This window comes from Canis lupus, chromosome 3 (genome assembly GCF_048164855.1).
Source record: "Canis lupus baileyi chromosome 3, mCanLup2.hap1, whole genome shotgun sequence".
Taxonomy (NCBI): Eukaryota; Metazoa; Chordata; class Mammalia; order Carnivora; family Canidae; genus Canis; species Canis lupus.
Window position 1 is genome coordinate 70,270,607 of NC_132840.1, and position 14,895 is coordinate 70,285,501.

Here is a 14,895-nt window from a genome sequence, read left to right on the forward strand (position 1 = left end):
GTTGACTTGTAAGAGTTCCTTAATGTATTTCTGATATTGGCTCCTTATCAGATACATGATTTGTAATTGTTTTCTCTCATTCCATAGGTTGCCTTTTTACCTTGTTGATTGTGTCTTAGATGCACAGAAGTTTTAAAATTTGATGTAGTCAGAGTTTTCTATTTTTGCTTTTGTTGACTGTCTTTTTGGTGTCATATCCAAGAAATTATCACCAAATTCATTGTTACAGGACTTAATTTTCTTCTAAGAATTTAATAGTTTTAGGTCTGACATTTAGGACTTTGATGCATTTTGAGGTTTTTTTCCCCTATGATGTAAGTAAGGTAAGGATCAAACTTCATTCTTTTTGCACATTAATATGTTTTTTCAACACCATTTGTTGAAACACCTTTCCTTTCCTCATTAAATAGTCTTAGTGTCCTTGTGAAAGATCATTTGATCATTAATGTGAAAGTTAGGAGTATATTCTTGATTGATCCAACTTATTGACTCGCCATTAACCAAGTTCATTATATTTGCCTACTAAATATCTTTTTCTATTGAAGTAAACTTGACACATAATATTATTAGTTTCAGGTGCATAACATAATGATTTTACAATTACAAAATGTTTACCACAATAAGTTTAGTTAATTTGCTTAACCATCTGTCACCATATGTTATTATATTATTGACTACATTTCCTATGCTGTACTTTTCATCCTAGTGACTTATTTATTATATAACCAAAAGTTTGTACCTCTTAACCTGCTTTATTTCACCCATCCCCTCCATTACCTTCTCTCTGGCAACCAATAATTCTCTGTGTTTAAAAATTTGTTTCACGCCGGGACACCTGCACCCCGATGTTTCTAGCAGCAATGTCCACAATAGCCCAACTCTGGAAGGAGCCTCGGTGTCCATTGAAAGATGAATGGATAAAGAAGATGTGGTTTATGTATACAATGGAGTATTACTCAGCCATTAGAAACGACAAATACCCACCATTTGCTTCAGCGTGGATGGAACTGGAGGGTATTATGATGAGTGAAGTAAGTCCATCAGAGAAGGACAAACAGTGTATGTTCTCATTCATTTGGGGAATATAAATAATAGTGAAAGGGAATATAAGGGAAGGGAGAAGAAATGTGTGGGAAATATCAGAAAGGGAGACAGAACATAAAGACTCCTAACTCTGGGAAATGAACTAGGGGTGGTGGAAGGGGAGGAGGGCGGGGGGTGCGGGTGAGTGGGTGACGGGCACTGAAGGGGACACTTGACGGGATGAGCACTGGGTGTTATTCTGTATGTCGGTAAATTGAACACCAATAAAAAATTAATTTATTAAAAAAATAAATAAAAATTTGTTTCATTAAGGGGGGCACTTGTGACGAGCACTAGGCATTGTATATAAGTGATGAATCACTACATTCTACACCTGAAACTAATATTATACTGTATGTTAACTGGAATTTAAATGAAAATGTGAAACTAAAAATAAATAAATAAATAAAAATTTATTTGATTTGTTCATTTGTGTTTTAGATTCCACATATAAGTGAAATCATAGGGTGTTTGTTTTTCTCTGACTTATCTCACTTAACATAATACCCTCTAGGTCCATCCATGTTTTCACAAATGGCAAAATTTCATTGCTTTTTTTATGGCTGAGTAACATACAGTATGACTGTAAATGTAGACCACATTCTTTATCCATTTATCTATTGATGGACAGTTGGATTGCTTTTATATCTTTGGCTATTGCAAATAATGCTGCAATAAACATAGGTGTGAAATGTATCTTTGCAAATTAGTGTTTCCATTTCCTTTGGTTAAATACTCCCTATTGGGATTACTAGATCATATGGTATTTGTAGTCTTAATTTTTTGAGGAATCTCCATACTGTTTTCTACAGTAGCACCAATTTACATTCCCACCAACAATGGTCAAGAGTTTTCTTGTCTCTACATCCTCTCTAAAAATTTTTATTTCTTGCTTTTTTGATACACTAGCCATTCTCAGTGGGGTGATGTGATATCTCATTGGGGTGGTGTGTGTGTGTGTTTTTAAAGATTTTATTTGAGAGAGAGTGAGGGAGCATGAGCTGGGGTAAGGGGCAGAGGGAGAGGGAAAAGCAGATTCCTCACTGAGCAGGGAGCCCAATTCAAGGCTCAGTTCCAGACTCTGAGATCATGACCTGAGCCCAAGGCAGACACATAACCAAATGAGCCATCCAGGCACCCCCCCCACCATTGCATTTTGATTTGCATTTCTCTGATAATTAGTGACATTGAACGTGTTTCCATGTGTCTACTAGCAATCTGCATATCTTCTTTGGAAAAATGTCATTCAGGTGCTCTGTTAATATTTTAATCGGATTGTTTTTTGGTGTTGAGTTGTATAAGTTCTTTAAATATTTTGGATGTTAGCCCATTGTTGGATATATTATTAGTAAATATCTTCTCCCATTCAGTCATTTGCCTTTTTGTTTTGTTGATTTTCTTTGCTGTGTGAAAGCATTTTATTTTGGTACAACCCCAGTAGTTTATTTTTGCTTGTGTTTCCCTTGCCTCAGGAGACATATCCATAAATACATTGCTAAGGTTGATATCCAAGAGGTTATTGCCTATGTTTTGTTTTATGATTTTATGTTTTCATGCCTGACATCTAGATCTTTAATTCATTTTATTTTTAATGTATGGTGTAAGAAAGTGGCCCACTTTTATTCTTTTCCATATACATGTCCAGCTTATCAATACTATTTATTAAAAAGATTTTCTTCTCGCCACTGTATATTCTTGCCTCCTTTGTCATAGATTAATTGACCTTATAATTGTAGGTTTATTTCTAGACTCTCTATCCTGTTCCATTGATCTGTGTGTCTTTTTTTGTGCTAACCATACTGTTTTGATTACTATAGCTTTGTAGTATATCTTGAAATTTGGGATTTTGATACCTTCAGCTTTACTCTTCTTTCTCAAGATTTCTTTGGTGACTCAGGCCTTTTGTCATTCCATACAAACTTTAGGATTATTTATTTTAATTCTGTGAAAAATGCTATTGGTATTTTAATAGGAATTCCATTGAATCTGTAGATTGCTTTGGGTAGTATGGGTATTTTAGTGATATTAATTTTTCTAATCTGTGACCATGATATATTTTTCCATTGTGTCATCTTCAATTTTTCATCAGTGTCTTTTTTTTTAAAGATTTAATTTATTTATTCATGAAAGACACACACACACACACACACACACACACAGATTTTATTTATTTATTCATGAAAGACAAAGACACAGAGACACAGGCAGAGGGAGAAGCAGGCTCCATGCAGGGAGCCTGGTGTGGGGTTCGATCGTGGGTCTCCAGGATCCCACCCCAGGTTGAAGGCGGCGCTAAACTGCTGAGCCACGGGGGCTGCCCTTCGTCAGTGTTTTATAATTTTCAGAGTATAGGTCTTTTATCTCCTTGGTTAAATTTATCCCTCAAATTTTATTTTTTTTGTGTGTGTATGTAATTGTACATGGATTCTTAATTTCTCTTTTGCTATTTAGTTATTAGTTTATAGAAATGTAATAGATTTCTGTATATTGATTTTATATCCTGTAACTTTACTGATTTTATTTATTGGTTTTAATAGTTTCTTTGGTGGATTTTTATGTTTTTAAAAATAATATATAGTATTATGTCATCTGGAAATAGTGACAGTTTTACTTATTTACATTTTGGATGATTTAAATTTTTTTCTTGTCTGATGCTATGGCTAAGACTTTCAGTACTATGTTGAATAAAAGTGATAGTGGACATCTGTGTGTTGTTCTTGACCTTAGAGACTCTCTTCAGATTTTCACCATTGAGCATAATGTTAGCTGTAGGTTTGTCATATATGTCCCTTATGATTTCATGTTTCCTCTAAACCTGTGTTGAGAGTTTTTATTATGGATGGGTTTTATATTTTGCAAATGCTTCCTCTGCATCTGTTGAGATGATCATATGGTTTTTATCCTTCCTCTTGTTAAGGTGATGTATCACATTGATTGATCTGCAAATATTTAACTACCCTTGCATGCTTGGAATAAATCCAACTTGATCGTGATAGATAATTTTTTAAAAGATTTTATTTATTGGAGCATCTGGGTGGCACAATTGATTGAGCAGCCAGCTCTTGGTTTCAGCTCAGGTTGTGATTTCAGGGTCCTGGGACTGAACCCCATGTTGGGCTCCATGTTCGTCACGGAGTCTGCTTGAAAGATTCCCTTTCTCTCCCTTTGCCCCTCCCCACTACATGTACATGGACATGCACTTTCTCTCGCTCAAATAAATCTTTAAAAACTAGATTTTACTTATTATTATTATTATTATTTTTTATTTTAGAGAGAGCAAGCGAGTTGGGGGAGGGAGAGAGGTAGAGGGAGAGAATCTGAAGCAGACTGTCCCTGAGCAGAGTCATGACTGCAAAATCATGACTGAGCCAAAACCAAGAGTCAGGCTTAACCGACTGAGCCACCCAGGCATTCCCATGGTGGATAGTTTTTTAAATGTATTGTTGAATTTGATTTGCCAATATTTTGTTGAGAATTTTTGCATCAATCTTCATCAGGAACATTGGCCTGTGGTTTTGTTTTTGTTTTGTTTTGTAGTGTCTTTGTCTGCTTTTGGTATCAGGGTAATCCTGGCTTCATCAAATGAATTTGGAAGTTTTCATTCCTCCTTTTCTTCTTCTTTCTTCTTTTTTCTTCTTCTTCTTCTTCCTCCTCCTCCTCCTTTTGGAAGTAATTTGAGAATAGGTATTAACCCTTTTCTTTTTTTTTTTTTTTTTGGTATTAACCCTTTTAAAAATTTTAGTAGAGTTTACCTGTAAGTCCATCTTGTCCTACCCTTCGTGTGTTGAAAGTTTTTTGGCTGCTGATTCCATTTTGTTACTAGTAATTGGTCTGTTTGGATTTTCTTTCTTCCTGGTTCAGCTTCAGAGGATTGTATGTTTTCAGGAATTTATCCTTTTCTTCTAAGTTATCCAATTTCCTGCCATCTAATTTTTCATTGCAGTTTCTTATAATTCTTTGTATTTCTGTGGTGACAGTTATTTCTCTTCCTTCATTTCTGACTTTATTTGAGTCATCTCTCTCCCTCTCTCTCTCTCTCTCTTTTTTTTTTTTTTTAATGAATCCACCTAAAGGTTTATCAATTTTGTTTCTCTTTTTTAAGTAACCAGCTCTTGGTTTCATAGATTCTTTTTAGTAGCCTCTTTTTTTTTTTTTTTAGTAGCCTCTTTTTTATTCATTTCTGCTCTAATCTTTATTATTTTCTTCCTTCTACTAACTTTCCTTCTTCTTTTTCTAGTTCCATTAGGTGCAAAATTAGATTGCTTATTTGAAATTTTTCTTGTTTCTTGGTGTAGGTCTGTATTGCTATAAACTTCCCTCTTAGAACTGCTTTTGCTGTGTGCCAAAGAATTTGGATCATTGTGTTTAATTTTCATTTGCCTCCTTGTATGTTTTAATATCCTCCTTGATTTTTTGGTTGACCTGCTCATTGTTTAATAGCATGTTGTGTAGCTGTCACATGTTTGTGTTTTTTCCAATATTTTTCTTGTAATTGATTTCTAGCTTGATACTGTTGTGATTAGAAAATATTTTTATTTATTTTTTAGAAAATATTATTGATGTGATTTCAATCTTCTTACATTTATTGAGACTTTTTGTGAGCTAATATGTGATCTATCCTGGAGAATGTTCTTTGTGCATTGGAAAAGAATTTGTATTTTGCTGTTTTTGGTGGAATGTTCTGAATGCGTTGTTCAAAGACACTGTTTTCTTGTTGATTTTTTTTTCTGGATGATCTATCTATCAATGTAAATGGGGTATTAAAGTTACCTATTATTATATTATTGTCAATTTTTCTCTTTATGTCTGTTAATATTTACTTTATGTATTTATATGCTGTTATATTGGATGCAATTACTTATAATAGTTATGATAGTTATGTCCTCTTTTTGTAATTGATCCCTTTATCATTTTGTAGTACCCTTGTCTCTTATTACAATCTTTGTTTTAAAGTCCCTTTTGTCTGGAGCACCTGGGTGGCTCAGTCAGTTAAGTATCTGACTCTTGATTTCAGCTCAGGTCATGATCTCAAGGTGAAATCACAGTCATGCTGAGTGTAGAGCCTGCTTATGATTCTCTCTCCCCCCTCTTCCTCTGCCCTTTCCTTGCTCACTCACTCTCAATCAATCAATCAATCAATCAGTAAATAAGTCAGTCAGTCAGTCTGTTTTTAGCATTGCTGATATAAGTATTGCTCCTTTCTCCCCTTTTTGGCTTCCATTTGGAATATATTTTCCATCCCTTCACTTGCAGTCTGTAGGTGTCTTTAGGTCTGAAGTGACTCTTGTAGGCAGGATATAGATGGGTCTTGTTTTTTTAATCCATTCATTTACCCTATTTCTTTAGATTGGAGCATTTAGTCCATTTGCATTTAAAGAAATTATTTTTTTTAAATTTTTTATTTATTTATGATAGTCACAGAGAGAGAGAGAGAGAGGCAGAGACACAGGCAGAGGGAGAAGCAGGCTCCATGCACCGGGAGCCTGACGTGGGACTCGATCCCGGGTCTCCAGGATCGCGCCCTGGGCCAAAGGCAGGCGCCAAACCGCTGCGCCACCCAGGGATCCCTAAAGAAATTATTGATAGGTATGTAGTTATTGCTATTTTGTTAATTGTTTTCTGGTTATTTTTGTAATTCTCTGTTCCTCTTTTCTTGCTCTCTTTGTGATTTGATTGCTTTCTTTAGTGTTGTGCTTGGATTCTTTGTCTTTATTTTTTTTGTGTATTACAGGTTTTTGATTTACATTTAACATTGGGTTCATGTATGACACTCTGTGTATTGCAGTGTATATTAAATTGATTGTTGGTTAAGTTCAAGTACATTCTAACACTAAATTTTTACTCCCCTTCTCTGTTTTATTTATATGATGTTATGTTTTATATTTTGAGAAAACTTGTGTATCCCTTGACTGATTTTTGTAGATCAAATTGATTTTACTAATTTTGTTTTTTAGCCTCCATACTGGCTTTATAAGTGATTGAGGGCAACCCGGGTGGCCCAGTGGTTCAGCGCCCACCTTCAGCCCAGGGCGTGATCCTGGAGACCCAGGATCGAGTCCCACATTGGGCTCCCTGCGTGGAGCCTGCTTCTCCCTCTGCCTGTGTCTCTGCCTCTCTCTCTGTGCCTTTCATAAATGAATGAATAAATAAAATCTTAAAAAAAAAGTGATTGAGATACTATCTTTATTATATGTTTCTTTTAACTGTGAAATTTATTCTTTCATAATTTTCTCCTAGTTATGGCCTTTTTCTCCACTTGAAAAATTCATTTTAGCATTTCTTTGTAAGGCTGCATTAGTGGGGATGAACTCTTTTAAGTTTGTCTGTCTAGGAAACTCTTTATCTCTCCTTCAATCCTGAATGACAATTTTACAGGTAGAGTTGTCTTGGTTGTATTTTTTTCTTTCAGCACTTCCCTTTGAATACATCATGCTACTTTGAATGTATAATTCTACTCTCTTTGCCCACACAGTTTCTGCTAAAAAATAATATGGTAGACTTATGGGGTTTTCCTTCTAGGTAACCATTTTGTTTTTCTGATTTTAAAATTCTCTCTTTATGATTACTTTTTGCCATTTCAATTATTATATGTAAAATATTATGTCTTCATATGCACATCATGTTAGGGGCTCTCTATGCTTCCTGGTCCTGCGTATATGTTTCCTTCCTCAGATTTGGGAAGTTTTCACCTATTATTTCTTTAAATAAATTGTCTGCCTCATTCTTTCTTCCTCCTTCCCTTCCTTTCTTTCTTTCTTTCTTTCTTTCTTTCTTTCTTTCTTTCTTTCTTTCTCTTTTCTTTCTTTCTTTCTTTCTTTCTTTCTTTCTTTCTTTCTTTCTTTCTTTCTCTTTTCTTTCTTTCTTTCTTTCTTTCTTTCTTTCTTTCTTTCTTTCTTTCTTTCTTTCTTTCTTTCTTTCTTTCTTTCTTTCTTTCTTCCTTCCTTCCTTCCTTCCTTCCTTCCTTCCTTCCTTCCTTCCTTCCTTCCTTCCTTCCTTTTTTCTTTTTCTTTTTCTTTTTTTTCTTTTTCTTCCTTCCTTCCTTCCTTCCTTCCTTCCTTCCTTCCTTCCTTCCTTCCTTCCTTCCCTCCCTCCCTCCCTCCCTCCCTCCCTCCCCCCCCCCTTTCTTTCTTTCTTTCTTCCTATTGGAGTTCAATATGCCAACATATAGCATAACACCCAGTGCTCATCCCGCCAAGTGCCCCCCTTAGTGCCCATCACCCAGTCACCCCAACCCCCTGTCCACCTCCCTTTCCACTACCCCTTGTTTGTTTCCCGGAGTTAGGTGTCTCTCATGTTTTGTCACCCTCACTGATATTTTCATTTTCTCTCCTTTCCCTTTATTCCCTCTCATTAATTTTTATATTTCCTGAATGAATGAGACTATATAATGTTTGTCCTTCTCTGATTGACTAATTTCACTCACCATAATACCCTCCAGTTCCATCCACGTCAAAGCAAATGGTGGGTATTTGTCATTTCTAATGGCTGAGTAATATTCCATCGTATACATAGACCATATCTTCTTTATCCATTCATCTTTCGATGGACACCGAGGCTCCTTCCACAGTGTGGCTATTGTGGACATTGCTGCTATAAAAATTGGGGTGCAGGTGTCCTACCGTTTCACTGCATCTGTATCTTTGGGGTAAATCCCCAGCAGTGCAATTGCTGGGTCGTAGGGCAGATTTATTTTTAACTATTTGAGGAACCTCCACACAGTTTTCCAGAGTGGCTGCACCAGTTCACATTCCCACCAACAGTGCAAGAGGGTTCCCCTTTCTCCACATTCTCTTCAACATTTGTTGTTTCCTGTCTTGTTAATTTTCCCCATTCTCAGTGGTGTGAGGTGGTATCTCATTGTGGTTTTGATTTGTATTTCCCTGATGGCCAGTGATGCAGAGCATTTTCTCATGTGCTTGTTGTGTCTGCCTCATTTTTTTCTTCTTGGGATCCCTACAATGCAAATGTTTTTACACTTGATGTCACACATTTCCTTTAATTTACTCTCATTTCTTTTTTTATTTTATTTTTATTTTATTTTTAGAGAGAGAGAGAGAGCATGAGTTGGGGAGAGGGGCAGAGGGAGAGAGAATCTTCATCAGGTTCCACACTCAGTGTGGAGCCCAGTGTGGGGCATGATATCATGACCCTGAGATCATGACTCTAGCTGATATCAAGAGTTGGATGCTTGGATTTCAGCTTAACCAATGAGCCATGCAGGCACCCCTAATTTATTCTCATTTCTCATCATTCTTTTTTTCTTTTTGTAGTTCAGCTTAGTTAGTTTCCATTACCATGTCTTCCAGATTGCTGATCCATTTTTTTTGCATTCTCTCATCTGCTATTAATTCCCTATACTGTATTTTTCATTTTGGTTATTGAACTCTTCAGCTCTGACCAGTTCTTTTGAATGTTTCCTATTTCTGCTGAATTTCTCATTGAGTTTATTAAGTATCTTTTTGGCCATTCATTAAGTAGTTTTTTGACTGTGACTTTGAATTCTTTATCAGGCATATCGCTTATCTCCATTTCACTCAGCTCTTCTGTGATTTTTTTTCTTGTGCTTCCATTTAGGATATATTCCTCTGCCCCTCCTCCTTTATTTATTTATTTATTTGATTACTTATTTATATATTCATGGGAGATACAGAGAGAAAGAGAGGCAGAGACACAGGCAGGGGGAGAAGCAGGCTCTATGCAGGGAACCTGACGTGGGACTCCATCCCAGGACTCCAGGGTTAGCCGTGGGCCGAAGGCAGCGCTAAACGGCTGAGCCACCTGGGCTGTTCCCCCTCCCCCTTTTAAAATCTAACTCTTTGTTTCTATGTATTAGGTAGGTCAGTTATGTCTGCTTGTCTTGAAAGTAGTGGTTTTATGTAGAAGAGTCTTGTGGTGCCCTACAGTGCAATCCTCCCTTGGTCACCAGAACTAGGTTCTCCAAGAATGTCCCCTGTGTGGGCTGCATGCACCCTCATATCGTGGCTGAGCTGCAGTTTCTTTCAGTCTAGCTGGATACAGTGTCCCATTATGTCTGCTGAGGGCACACTAGGCAGGGTTTGCTCCCTGTGCTGATGAGAAACACAGCTGCAGGGAGTTCATTGGTTGGCGGGGCCAGCACTCACCCTGGCTATGTTCATTTACCCCTTCTCCCACAGCTGCTGCTCTTGCAGCACACTAACAGGCACAATTGAAGGAACTGCAGGCACACCAGTTTGTGGGGTTATTTCCTCCCCGCTCCCACCAGGGCAGGAATCACTTTGGGGTGGCACCATTCCAGTAGTGGGTGTAGTGGGGGCAGGAGGCTCTTGGGAGGGATGTGTGCTAAGGCAGTGGGCTGGATGGACTGGTTGCATAGGGAAACACTGGGATAGGGCTTTATGTTGCTAGCAGGGTTGAAGAAGAGTATACAAATGGGTCCCTGGAGCCTCTGGCTATCTAGGCTGGGAGAGAGGAAGAGAAATGGTGCTAACACTTTTGTTACTGGAGAAATCTCCTGAAGATCCCTGTCCCTCTTGAACCCATTCTAAGTTGCATCTGTAAGTCTTCACACATACCCAAGGTCCATTTCAAACTTCTGCTTCTGTGCTGTGTCTTGGGATTTCTTTGGTATACTGTCTTTTTAAGGGTGGGTAGTCAGTTGCCTATCACTCTCCAGCTCTCCCAAAGTTAAGCTCCCTAATTTTTAAAAGTGAAGCCTCACTGGTTTTCAAAGTCAGATGTTAGGGGGACTTGTTTTCCAATTTGGGGTCTGATCTCTTACTTCTCCATGCTTGTGACATCCCTCCTGTTTGTGGTTAGGTGGGCCAGGGATTTGGTTCCCACCTGCCTCTCTGCCCCTCTTACCCTTTTCTATGTGGCTTTCTCTCTACAATTACATGTGGAAGTCCATCCTGCCAGTCTTCAAGGCATTTTCAGAGTTACTCACTTAGATGTAGCTGTAATTTAGGTGTGTCTGTGGGATGAGGTGAGATCAGGATCCTCCTACTCAGCCATCTTCCCAAAATTCTATATTGCTCTTTCTAGGTAATGCTATTTTCTTCCCCCATTTTTTTTAAATGCTTCAGTGATCTACTATGTCCTTACAGTAGTTCAAAAATCTTTTATATGGGCTTGGTCTCCCCACTGCCTACCTCTCCAGCTTAATTTCACATCCTCTCCCCCATAATTTGGCACTGTGATGTAGCACATCATGTTCTTTCCTTCCTCATGGATTTTTACATGTATTTATTTCTCTCTGCCCCAGCCCCATCTCTACTATCTGCCCAGCTTTTATATCAACTCAGATACTGCTTTCTCCAGGAAGACTTCCATGACTGCCCTTCTCCCATTGCACACCCAAATGAGTTTAGGATCCCTTTGTTAACCTCATATTCCTCCTCTAGAATATAGGCAACATGAGACGAGGTGCTGGCACACCATTGTATCCTCTGTGCCTAGCACAGTGCCTGGCATTTTGCAGACATGTTATTTATTCAACTAACTGTATTGGGCGCCACTGTTTGAAGGTACCCTTCTAAGGGTGAGAAGGTACCCTTCTAAGTGCAGATATTCATAAGAGCATTGCTGGCCAGAGAGGCCTGTGTCCTTGACTATAACTTCCTTTAGAAACTGCAATATACAGGTTATATACTAAGTCTGGTGTGGGGAGGACAGCTTTCTCCATGAGACATATCAAATTAAGTCTTTGTAATTACCTGTGGTTAGGCCTGAAAAATCATTCATAGGATTTTTGCCAGAAATGGGATTCCTCAGGGCACTTGTCTGGGTATTGTATATAAGTGATCAATCATTGAATTCTCCTGAAACTAATATTGTGCTGTATTTTAGCTATCTAGAATTTAAATAAAAATTTGAAAAGAAAAAAAAGAAATGGTACTCCTCAGAAATTAGAGAATGTTTTTCTCTTGAGAAATTGAACATATCAGGAGAAAACTTTCCAGATACTGGTGTGTGTGTGTGTGTGTGTGTGTGTGTGTGTGTGTATTCCAGTGAATAGTTCTATTTGCCATCTTATCACTGCACAATGAGATTGTTCTGTTGATCAATCCCATCCATGCATGTGGGGCATCCAAGTGGCTTTTTAAATACATAATGAACAGATATGAGCAGACATCTAAAGGATGTCAAGCATTTGATGAACACCTTTTATTTTATGAACACCTTTCACCTTTTATGTGAAAGAGAGATTAGTAATCAAATAGAAAAAAAGAATTCAGAGAAGAGTGCAAAGAATAAAGTTCAACAACAGCAACATAATCTGAATATCCTCGTAGTTTAAGAAAATATTGCATGCAGGAAACAATGGGGTACTGTTAAAAAAAAGTGTATTCAGAAAACAGGGAGGAGCTCTAAAATGAAAAAAAAAATGGTGACTGAAAAAAATAGAAGTGCCAAAAGATAAGATCAAGAAAATCTTTTAGAAAAAAAACAAACAAACAGTAAAAGTGGTATAAAATAGAAAGATTAGGAAATTTTAGATCTCCTGGAAGATAAATTCAGGAGATCTAATATTGGACTACTTCAGAAGGAGAGAATAGAGAAAATGACAGGGAAATAATTATCAAATAAATAATAATAAAATATTTCTGAAATTAAGAACACTAGCCTTTAGTTTGAAAGGATCGGTGTGTCCAGCCAATAACTGAAAAAAATCTTTACCCCTACTCACCTCAAATCACATAACACCATTCTAAAGAGATGATCTGAAGAGAAGATGAAACAGAAAACATAGCAGCTTTTATGAATCATAACAGCATTGAACTTCTCTGTAGTTACAGAAAACTGAGGAATAGTGGACTTTAAAATTTTGAAGGAAAACCATTATCAACAGAGAATTCTAGGCTCAGCCAAACTATCCAACAAGTGCCACAATAGAATAAAGATATTTCTAGGTAGGTAAGAAGTAATATAAAATTTTTTCCTTATAAAGTTTTGGGAAGGTATGCTTGACCAAAATGAGTAGTAAACTCAGAGATAGGAGATGCTACACAGGAAAAGTGGGGAGGGGGATGTCCCAGGTAGGTAACCCTGTGCAGCTTATAGAATGTAGCCATTTCTGACTGGAATAGATGGATAAAATGCTCTGGGGAAGAATTCTGCTGGATAAAGATAGACCTGAAACGCTGTCTGATGTCAGGAATGTTTTAGAAAACAAAATTGGAAGAATTTCACAGATATGATGCAGCATATGGTCATATTAAAGATACGTACATAGAAAACTAAGTAAATAAAATTTCAATAAAACCAAAAATTTGTAATTTGGGGGGGAAAGGGGAGAAAAGTATGTTACGTGGCTCAACAGATAGCAAATTGAATTTGCAATGTATACACTAATAACTTAAGAAGCTCTTGTATAGGCAGTTGACCCTTAAACAACACAGAAGTTGGGATACCAACCATCTACATACTCAAAAATCTGCATAAAACTTTTGACTTCCCCAAAACTTAACTACTGATAACCTACTGTGGACCAGAAACCTACCTGATAGCATAAATGATCAATTAACATATTTTGTATGTTGGGATCCCTGGGTGGCGCAGCGGTTTGGCGCCTGCCTTTGGCCCAGGGCGTGATCCCGGAGACCCGGGATCGAATCCCACGTCAGGCTCCCGGTGCATGGAGCCTGCTTCTCCCTCTGCCTGTGTCTCTGCCTCTCTCTCTCTCTCTCTGTATGACTATCATAAATAAATTAAAAAAAATTTAAAAAAAACATATTTTGTATGTTATATGCATTATATATTGTATTTTTACAATAGGAGGAGATAGAGAAAAATATTTTTAAGAAAATTATAAGGAGAAAATACATTTACAATACTGTGTTGATACTATAAGTTTATGTTGTCTGTTTACAAGATCAACTGTCAGTACCAACACCAATATCGTCTTGTATGATACAAAACACTGTAGATATGAAATTTATTACACTAGGTGTCAAGAAAAGAATGTGCAAAAGAAACTATGAATTTCTTGTAATTATTGTAATGATTTTGTGTAATGATTCCTGCACTGATAATGAAGAGTAAGCAATATGATTACCTTATGGTAGCCTAGTATAATTTGATACAATTACTGCGCTGTAGCCTAGCCTATCCATTAATGAATACATCAGTATAAAAATGTTACAGCAGAGTCATAATCATGATACTGTAATGGAAACATTGTTACATTAAAAAAAATCCCACTTACCTGTGATGATAGGCTGAAATAGTTTCTCCAATGATGAGAGAAGCGTACTGTACTGTGATATAATTCTTTGGAAGCAAAGTTTTAAAACAAACTAACACATTAGTAATTTTATATTAAATATCACTCACCTATTGCCTATATAAGGATAAGCTATCTATTTCCATGCAAATCTTGTACCCGATGTTCTACATGATGATTATGGAGGACACAAAAACATCTATAGTTCATGCTGTACAGTTATTAGATTTTCATACAAAGGCACTCACACATATACAACAGTTAAGTTTATTAACTCTATGACATGATTATTCATTAAGTGGAAGTAGATATTCATAAAGGTCTTCATCCTCATCATTTTAACATTTAACAGGCTGAGGAAGAAAAGGAAGGGTTGGTCTTGCTGTCCTGGGTAGCAGATGCAGTCAGGTGGAGGAGGAGTTAGAAGGAAATATGGCGACGCTTCATGGAAAAAAGTCATAATTTCGTCTTTTTTGCTTTTTTAGTTCTCCGGAGATATTTCTATCAGTAGCAATCCTTCCATTATTTGATTTGGTTTTAGTACCCATATCGTAGAAGGGTGCACATCATAAAAGAAGTCAAAAGCAATCCTGAATGATTGGAACCAT